Source organism: Lycium ferocissimum, chromosome 1 (genome assembly GCF_029784015.1).
Source record: "Lycium ferocissimum isolate CSIRO_LF1 chromosome 1, AGI_CSIRO_Lferr_CH_V1, whole genome shotgun sequence".
In the NCBI taxonomy this organism is placed as follows: domain Eukaryota; kingdom Viridiplantae; phylum Streptophyta; class Magnoliopsida; order Solanales; family Solanaceae; genus Lycium; species Lycium ferocissimum.
In genome coordinates this window covers 70,146,680-70,155,894 of record NC_081342.1, presented here as the reverse complement: position 1 = coordinate 70,155,894, position 9,215 = coordinate 70,146,680, and positions in this window count along the sequence as shown.

The following is a 9,215-nucleotide window of genomic DNA, read 5'->3' as shown; positions in this document are numbered from 1 at the left end:
TCCACGTGTCATTCGCACAACTGCCCTAGTTTTGGGGTGGTCTTTAATTTTTGGCCCTCAAATTTGCGGTTTTTAATTTTTATCCCTCAATGTTTTTGGCACGGCTCGGCATATGTATCATAACATCCACACAAATTATGCCACACAAGGCAAAACTTTCAACACTTAATATAATCTGAATAAAAGTTAAGTTTCTGAAGGTAACAATGTTACACAAATTATGCTGAGCGAAGCAGATCTGAATATTTTCATAAATAAGTAGCAGAAACAAAAATCAAAGACCACGGATATGAGGGCCAAAATTAAAGACCAGTACATTTGAAGGAATATCCGTGCAACAACTTGGTGTAGAATTACCAGGCCTTCCTATAATCCTATCCAATAAATTGAGCCTAATATAAAGAGACCTATAAATTTCGGCCTATTAATTCAGTGAGTTAAAGTTGGAGAATTTTTTATATTATATTTCATTGTAACTATAATAGAAGAGTGGGTTGGGGAAAGCGGATGGACCTGTGTACTATTAGTCAATAAAATTAAAATTGATGGCATTTTCATCATTTCATACTAAATTTAGAAGAATCCATTTACTGAACAGACACAAACCCATGACCAACACTTTCGGCAAAAAATTACAATGTATATGTAGGGTAAATTTTCTGTGTTTATGTGCATATATTAACTTTTGAACACCCTGAATAAATCATATTTACCTTTTTTTTTTTTTTTTTTCCGAACACCCTGAATGAAAATCCTGGACCCGCCACTGCCTATGACTTGCAATTTTCTCTGGACTAGCGGAAAATGCTCAATTCTTTTCATCCTTTCAAACAAGTTCAGGTATGCTCCTCTAAAAAAACTGCTAACACATCAGTTTTTACTGTCTCAGTCTGTGATTTCTGTTTGACTGTAAAATTCTCCGCATATTCTTCATCAACCAAAGCCTTGGTTAGATCAAACTTTTCCTCTTTAAAAATCTCACATTTTCACTTCCTTAATGAGGTATTTTTTGCCTGATTCTATAACTCCTTTCCTCCACCTATTCAATACGTATTTTTACGAGGATTATGCATCCAAGTGCCTGGCTCATTTTATTTGGTAATTTGATTGATATGTCGTGCTTGATTCTATTGGGGTGGAAAAGACAAAAAGAATGAGTGATTTTTTAAGAAAGTACAAGTGTTGAGTTATGCTCTCTAACACTTCATTTCCTACTAGTAGAAGGAAAAGTTCAACCTCTGTAGCTTGCAAAATAGTCATGTAATGTGGCAGAATGGAGTAACAAATTTGTATCACAAGTTATATAATTGAGTTCTTCATTTATATTTCCACGGGTATTAACAGTACAGTTGTACTTCAGAAATAATGATTTACTGTTTAATGAATCGCTGAAAAGGTTCACACTTATTGAATTGTTTCCTGGCATTTCTGTGATCTTTCTTCAGTGAGTTTCTTGAATTATGGTAAGCATTATTGTCTTTTTCCTCCTGTGATGCAAGTGTCTGATGCAAATTTTCTTTGACTATAAAAGGATTTCAATCGGTAGGAGTTCTTTGGTTTGTTATTAGTCCAATTTTTTTAGAGCTTTTTTATCTGTGACTTTGAAGCTGATAGGTTGTTGTCTGACACTGGATGACTTGCTAAACTTAGTTTTAATTGTTTGTTGTACATTATCTATTCAGGGGAGATAATTCAAAAGACAATGTACTTTTGCTGGTACAAACTCTACAGGAAGGATGGCAAATTAACTTTGAAATAGTGAACCAGGTAAGTCAATTTTTAAGGTAAATAATTATCTCTAAGATTAAACATGCATACACTAATTAGAATACCCTACATTTTCATCAATGATTAGACCGTCCTATCATTACTCCCTATGGTCCATCTGCTATTAGAAGGTGATAGACATATTTTTTCTGAAAAGTTTTATTGTCAAGTTTGGATTTAGAAACCATGAATATTCTTGTTTTGATTATTTTCATAACTATCTTTAGTAGCTAGGAATCACTATGTGCTCAAATAATGTTCTTTTGATGTGGTGTGTGCTTGACATAATTTGACAATTGAAGTGTATTCAAGGCAAGCTATGATCTACACGTAGTCATTTAAACCAACAATAGAACCCTGAGAAGTGAAATGTATATGCAAATAGCTTTTTATACTATTTTTGATCTGAAGAAGGTAAAATTCTTTTCATTTGAAAAACCCTTTTGTATACTTTCCAGTATAGCACTAATCAGTTCCCTGTTGGTGCATCTATGTCAACTATCATTTGATTTGTAATAATAAAAAATTGTCATGGCAGCTTGATTACAATAAGCAACGACAGCTATAGTGCTCAACAGTCCGTCCTGTTGACATTCTATTTCAGCCTTTTAGGTATGAAACAGTCATTTTATAGCTTATATTCCCTTAATTGAGCTCTTGTCGAGTCCTTTCAAAATGATTGAGTTCTTTTCAAGTAAAAAAGGTGATGACATGTTGGAAATCCAGAACATGCGAGACTGTCCCCTTGCAAGCTGCGAGAAGTATAATGCACTAGAACTTAATTTCATTCCCTGATATATTTCATTTTTATACGGGAGAAGAAATTGTGCAAGAAAGATGATTATATCAGTGATTATATGAGTTTGACAAAAGAAGTGAGATCAGCTGACTGAATCTACTGCTAAGTTATTTGTGTATGCTAATTTGCCATATTTGTGAAATTATGTACCCCTATATATTAATACTTTTGGAATCAAAGCTTGTTTTAGACATCTTTCCCGAAAAATTTAATTCACTATACACACTCAATTGTGAAATTAATTTTGTAAATTTATGTATATAATAAAAACAAAAGAAAAATATCCCATATACCAAATTTCGCACGGCTTCCCTCATCTAGTACTCTAATAATAGTTTATTTGGCCAAACTTCTCATAAATTAAAAATGTTTTTTAAATTTTAAAAAGTATTTATTTGAGAGAGTTGAGATATTTGATCAAACTTTAAGAGAGAAAAAGTGTTATTGAATAATAGCAGAAGCTGAAAAAGTAGCTTCTCCCTATACCAGCTGTCACAGGGTGAGTATTAAAACACCCGAGGTTTGTCCTCGTGCAGGAGTCAAGTGTCGGTTTGACTCAAGCTGCTCCAACACTTAGCCAAATTACATAATGATTTGTCCTCACTTCGAATTGAGGCACGTTTTGAAAATTTGGCCAAGAACAAATTGTTGTTGTAATATTGACAAAAAAGTATTTTCAAATTGATTAACCATACACAAATTGCTGGTCTCTAAAAGTAACTTTTCTAAACTTCCGACAAAAAGCAAATTTTAAAATAGCTTAGTCAATAAGACTATTAACGAAAGTGACAAAAGTATCGATCTCTCATCAACCAATAATGCTGCCCATGATACAATTCAAGAATTTTCACAATCAATATTATAAAATGGCCATTTAATGTCAAGCATTACTATATGTAGCATAATAACCATATTATACATGGTCTTATTCTAACGTACATCACTAGTGGCTACAAATTAAAGATGTCAAAGTTAGATAAAAGTAATACTCCATCAAGTACAGTGTTCTAATTAACATTAATTAAAGATCCACAAATAGTCTTTTATGCTTTCAAGTATCAACTTTTATTATCAACTTGTTACATGACATGATGTGTTCCTAATTGGTCTTTTCCTTTTCTATTGGCTCTTTTATTGGGATAAAAGGACTGATAACCTTACAAATGAAAGTACGTTTGTCCTATTCTTTTGCAAAATATAGAGCAAGGCATATGCAATCTTGATGGCAAACATAGTCCCAACTTTGATGAACCAATGGTCATTTGTAAAGAAAATGGACTGCAACTCTTAACTATTTTTGGGTACCCCACTTGGTATTCGGTACGGCCGAAGTGTACATATGGCCAATTTTGGAATTATCATTTAAGTCATATTTGTAACGCGACATAAAAATTTACAAGTCTACCTACTACAGAACAATTTTAAATATTTGGTGTTTAAAGTCAGGCTTTAGACAAAATGTCTGAAGTTTCATATGAATGAAATTCAGGTACATATGTCTGAAGTTTCATGTGACTGAAGTTCAAGTACATATGCACAAGTTTCTTAAACTGAAGCCCATGCACATACACCTGAAGTTCAATCATTTTTGCTTGAAGTACTGCCATTTTTGTTTGAATTGCAGCCATATTTGTCTAAACTTCAGGCGGAAATCCCGAACTTCAACCATATGAAATTTTAGACATTTTGTCAAACATAAAGTTGTTCCAAAGTAGGCAAACGTGCAAAAAAAACATTAAAAATTGGGTACATGTTAATGAAATAGTGATGTCGAAATAGGGTACCTTTGTGAAAATTTTACATTTGGTATCCGTTTTAGGCCCCCAACTAATTCAAATTCTCATCATGTAAGATGTTGCTCCCAAACACACACGCAAGTATACGCGGTCGTACAAGTAATATAGGATTTTTAAGTCCAGATATCGATCCCACAGAGACTTACGATTAATTGTTTACTAAATTAAACTATTGCTAATTATCTAAACAAGAAGTAAAATCCAAAGTTATATTTATAAACTAACTAAAAATAAAATAAAACAAATGATGAACTTTAACCAAGAAAGAAGCGATTTTTATCGGAGAAGAGATAGATCTAGGGCTATGACCACTAACAATCCAGTTGAGCCTTCAAATCGTTCTACCTACGGGTTACTAGTTGACGGGTTAATTATAACTTTATGAGTATCTTCCGAGTTTCTCACGAACTTTGTAGATGCTATAACGCCTATATTCCTATGGTCGCCGAGGTAACGAACGCATTTACTTCTCCGTATTCAATTAAGCAAGGCTAAAGGGTATATTCCTATCCTCATTAGCGAAACGATTAATCGAACGAGCTCTATTTATTCTTATTACGCATGCAAATTCCCTATCCCTAGTTCAATTCACAAGCCACAGATAATGTCTAATTAGTGATCAAGTAATTAAACAATTAAGCACAAGAATAAATAAGCAACCCAAAGATGGAAAATCAATAGATAGAAACGATAATCAAACGTCAACTTTCATGTTTGTGTCAAAGCCCTAGAACTAAAGAGTATAGCTCCACATAGACATGGAAGAAAAACAACGAATCATCCGAATAAAAATGTCAAAATAAGTATTACAGAGAAGAGAAGGTAAAACCCTGTAACTCCGGCCTCCACGGCGGCTCTAAGCTCTCTCTATGTCAAAAGTTGTGAACTAAGGGTTTCAAGTTTTCCAAAGTTATGTAAAAACCCTGTAGAATAGGTATTTAGAGGGTACCAAAAGGCCTGGACTTTTAAAAACCAATTCCAACTTGGACCGTGAAAAACTCACGGACTGCAGAATAAAATTCAGAGAACGTCACTGTGCGCAATGGCAGTGCGACACGAGAAGATCGCAACTGCTTCTGCCAACGTTCTTTTTCTCTTCTTTGAAATTGAATTCACTTGCACTTTGATCTGCCCCTAATCATTATCAATGATGACCCCAATTATTAGGCCACTAATATTTGTCTCCACTCTTTTTTTTTCTTTCACTTTTTATTCAATTTTTGCTCCAAATCTCTTCATCTTCACACAGCTTTATTCCTACACAGTAAAGTGTAATATTAAGCACAAAGCAATATAATTAATACTCAAAAGACAATTCAAAGTATTAAAATGCGAGGCAAACAATGGATAAATATATGTATTTTAGGCCGAACATCACCACCCCACACTTAAACTCTTGCTCGTCCTCGAGTAAGCATTAAAACCACTCTCAATAAATCGAGCGTAGGAACACCATCACTTTGGTTGATACCAACAATTAGGCCCTATAGCAATTCAAACCATCAAATATCTACTTCTTGATCATCATGCAAGATTTACAAGTCAACAAACAAACAACAAACTTCTAACCTCTTAATCTCAGAAATGGACTCTAACTCATCAAATTTAAGTTCGCTCACCTACTCTGTCAAAAAAATCTAATAACATCACCTATCTATCATGAAACAAGTGCCCTCACAAGAATAAATAGTCCACACACTCAAATCAAAGAACCGAATGTAAATTAAGGACTTAGCATCAAAGCACAACTCTCGCACAAAGAATTTCACATGTATGCACAAAGAACCATAGGCCTGCCCATTATGTACGTCTCCACTAATTAAGCGTGCTCGAATAGAATCAAATAGGACTTAACTGGTTGTAAGGTTGGCTAGGGGACGGGTAGGAAAACTATATAATAGTGACTTACCCTTCTCTAAGTACTTTGCACTTTTAGACTTCAACACCCATTACTTTCTCCTCTTTACTTTATTTTTTAGCCCTCTCTTCATTAATTATTTCACAAGTATTTCTCATCATATCAAGAACGCTTCAATTTTTTTTTTTCAAGCAATTTTTTTTCTTTTTTTTTTCACATTCTTTCTAAGAGGGCCTTTTCATCACTTTGGAGCTATCATTGGTCACCATTTTTTCACTGGACCATCCCTGTTCTTCAGATTTATCAATTAATATCACAGTCTATGCTACAGTGCTCAAGGACGCAGGGTACAAAAACCAGGGATTCAAACAAAAGGATCAAGGCAAAAATACGGCTAACAAACGAAAGGCTACAGGCTCAAAGGGCTAACTAGTGGTAATAATATTTTAGAAAAGGCTAAAATTCACAAAACATATCAAAGAAAGCCTATTATCATCTTCTAAACAGAGCAACACTTTTTATTTCGCTTCAATAACATGCAGGGCAAGTTCTAGACTATGATGCAAAACATGGAATATATACAAGAAATCCTCACCACACATGGCACAAGTCTCAATCAAGATGGATCAATTCTACTCTAGAACAGATAGGATCATGACGAACTACAAAATAAGAATAATCTATACGTAGAGTCGCTACCCTGAGCTAGGTGTCTGCTATATTTCTCATTACTCAAGCACTCACAGGAAAGTACTACTCAAACTCAGGCCTAAATATGCTAGTATCAGACAAATTACAAGGTCTTTCTTCTCCCTCTTATACTACTCCTAAAAAAAAAAAAAAAAACTAATCTTAAAAATAAAAATAAAAATTACCCGATTCAAAGCCCCCCCCCCCCGGGGAAAGAACCGAGGCCATAAGAAAATGAGGGACTTAAGAAATTACTAAAGAAAATCAAAGAAAAAAAAATCTTTTTCGAATTTTTCAATTTTTTTCTTTTCATTTTTTTTTTCGACACTAAGACTCAAAACTAATAAAAGAAAATCCTAAAGCATATTAAATCATCATCCTCAACCTTACCAGGGATGTATTTCCCACCCCACGCTTAAAATCATGCAATGTCCTCAGTGCATATAGATGAAAAAATTAAAAACAGGTAAAGCAAGAAATACTCCGTGGGACCCTCTAGGGCCTAGCTAGCAACATGCTCTCATCATTAAGGGCTGAATGACCCCGCACTTAAAACTCTGGCATGCTCCTCAGCTTTCAACTTCGGGTACTCAGACTTCCCCTAATATACAAAACAAAAAAACACAACAAAAACAAAACAAAACGTGACACTATAAAAATTTAAAAAAAAAATACAAGCTGGGTTGCCTCCCAACAAGCGCTTGATTTAACGTCGCGGCATGACGTGAATCAACTTTTTCCTCCACCTTGAACTTATGAATTGTACCCCTAACAGGGCATCCAGTCTGCGGCTATGCTCCTTTGGTGGAGGTACAAAGATAACTAGGCCAAGTAATAAATTTTTCACTCTGCATTTTTCGGCCTTAAGATGAGGAATGTAATTTTCGCTTTTTGGCACAACAAATTCAAGAATATAGGCACTCTCATCCTTTGGCTCCCCCATAGGCTCAGATGGATCGATTACCATCTTACTATCTAAATACAATGTGGAAAAATGATTGGAATGAGGTCTTATGCATCCTAACTCATCAATTGTACTACTATCTCCATCCCCATCCCCATCCCCATCCCCATATATACACAGGCTAGAGTCATCAAAAATAATATTATCTACTTCCTTAAAAGACTCTAGTGCACTTGTCTCAACATTGGCATCATCAAGAAAAATATGGTCTAATGATTTACTCTCGAATTTTAACTCCTCAATTTGGCCTAGAAGATCTTTTTCAGCTTCACACAACTCATCACTAAATTGTTGATAGTTAAAAGCATCAACCTTTGCACTCAAATCCCTATTCAAGTAGTGAACAGAGACACAAAAATCTTCAACCTCATGGTAGAACTCAATTTTTTCTTTAACTATTTGAATAATACCATTCGAGAGTCTATCACGTTGAGCAACATATATTTTAAAGTTGTACTCCAAAGATGCCAAGTAATGACAAGATGAAAACTCCATGTAAAGAAAAATACACAAAACAAAGCAAAAATAAAATAGAATAAAAACTTGTAAAGATAAAAGGAAAAATCTAACCTAGAAAAACTGTTAATTTCTAAGTCCCCGGCAACGGTGCCATAAAACCCATTAAAGGGAAGGCGCTCCCTATCAGAATTTTTCTATTTTCAGGACTCGAACTCGAGAACTCTGATTAATGATGGAGGGATCTCATTTATTGCACCAGAACGCTTAATGGTAATTCTAATATATTTTTTCAACTAATGTGTAACATTTAGATATTCTCCTGCTGTTTTCACACGTCGAGGACAACCTAACATGATGATCCAAATAGAAACCTAGGGGAAATGAAAAAAAAAGAAATGCAGAGAGCCGGATTATTCAATCTGAGTGACCTTTTGACTACTACTCCCTCCGTTCATTTTTTGCTTGTCCACTATTTCTAAAATAGATTTTCATTTTTACTTGTCATTTTCCACATATCAAGATAAGACAAATTCTTTTTTTCTGTTTTACCCTTAACATTAATTACTGATTCCAAATCATTTTCCAAAATCAATACCATTTTATACCAATTAATATGGGCATCATGGTAAAATACACACTTCATTTATTATTTCTTAAACAGCGTTAAAAGTCAAAAGTGGACAAGTAAAAGTGAACGGAGGGAGTATCATTTAATTGAAACGTCCTCGTTTCCACTAAAGTTTTGAAAAGAGAAAAAGTAGTAGAAATTGATTCATTCGATATGTCGATATTACATTTCATCACCAAATTTATGTGGACTGAAATGGAAGGCTTTTGAATTGAACTAATTGTGATATGAGAAAGTAGAAATTGACGTTTTGT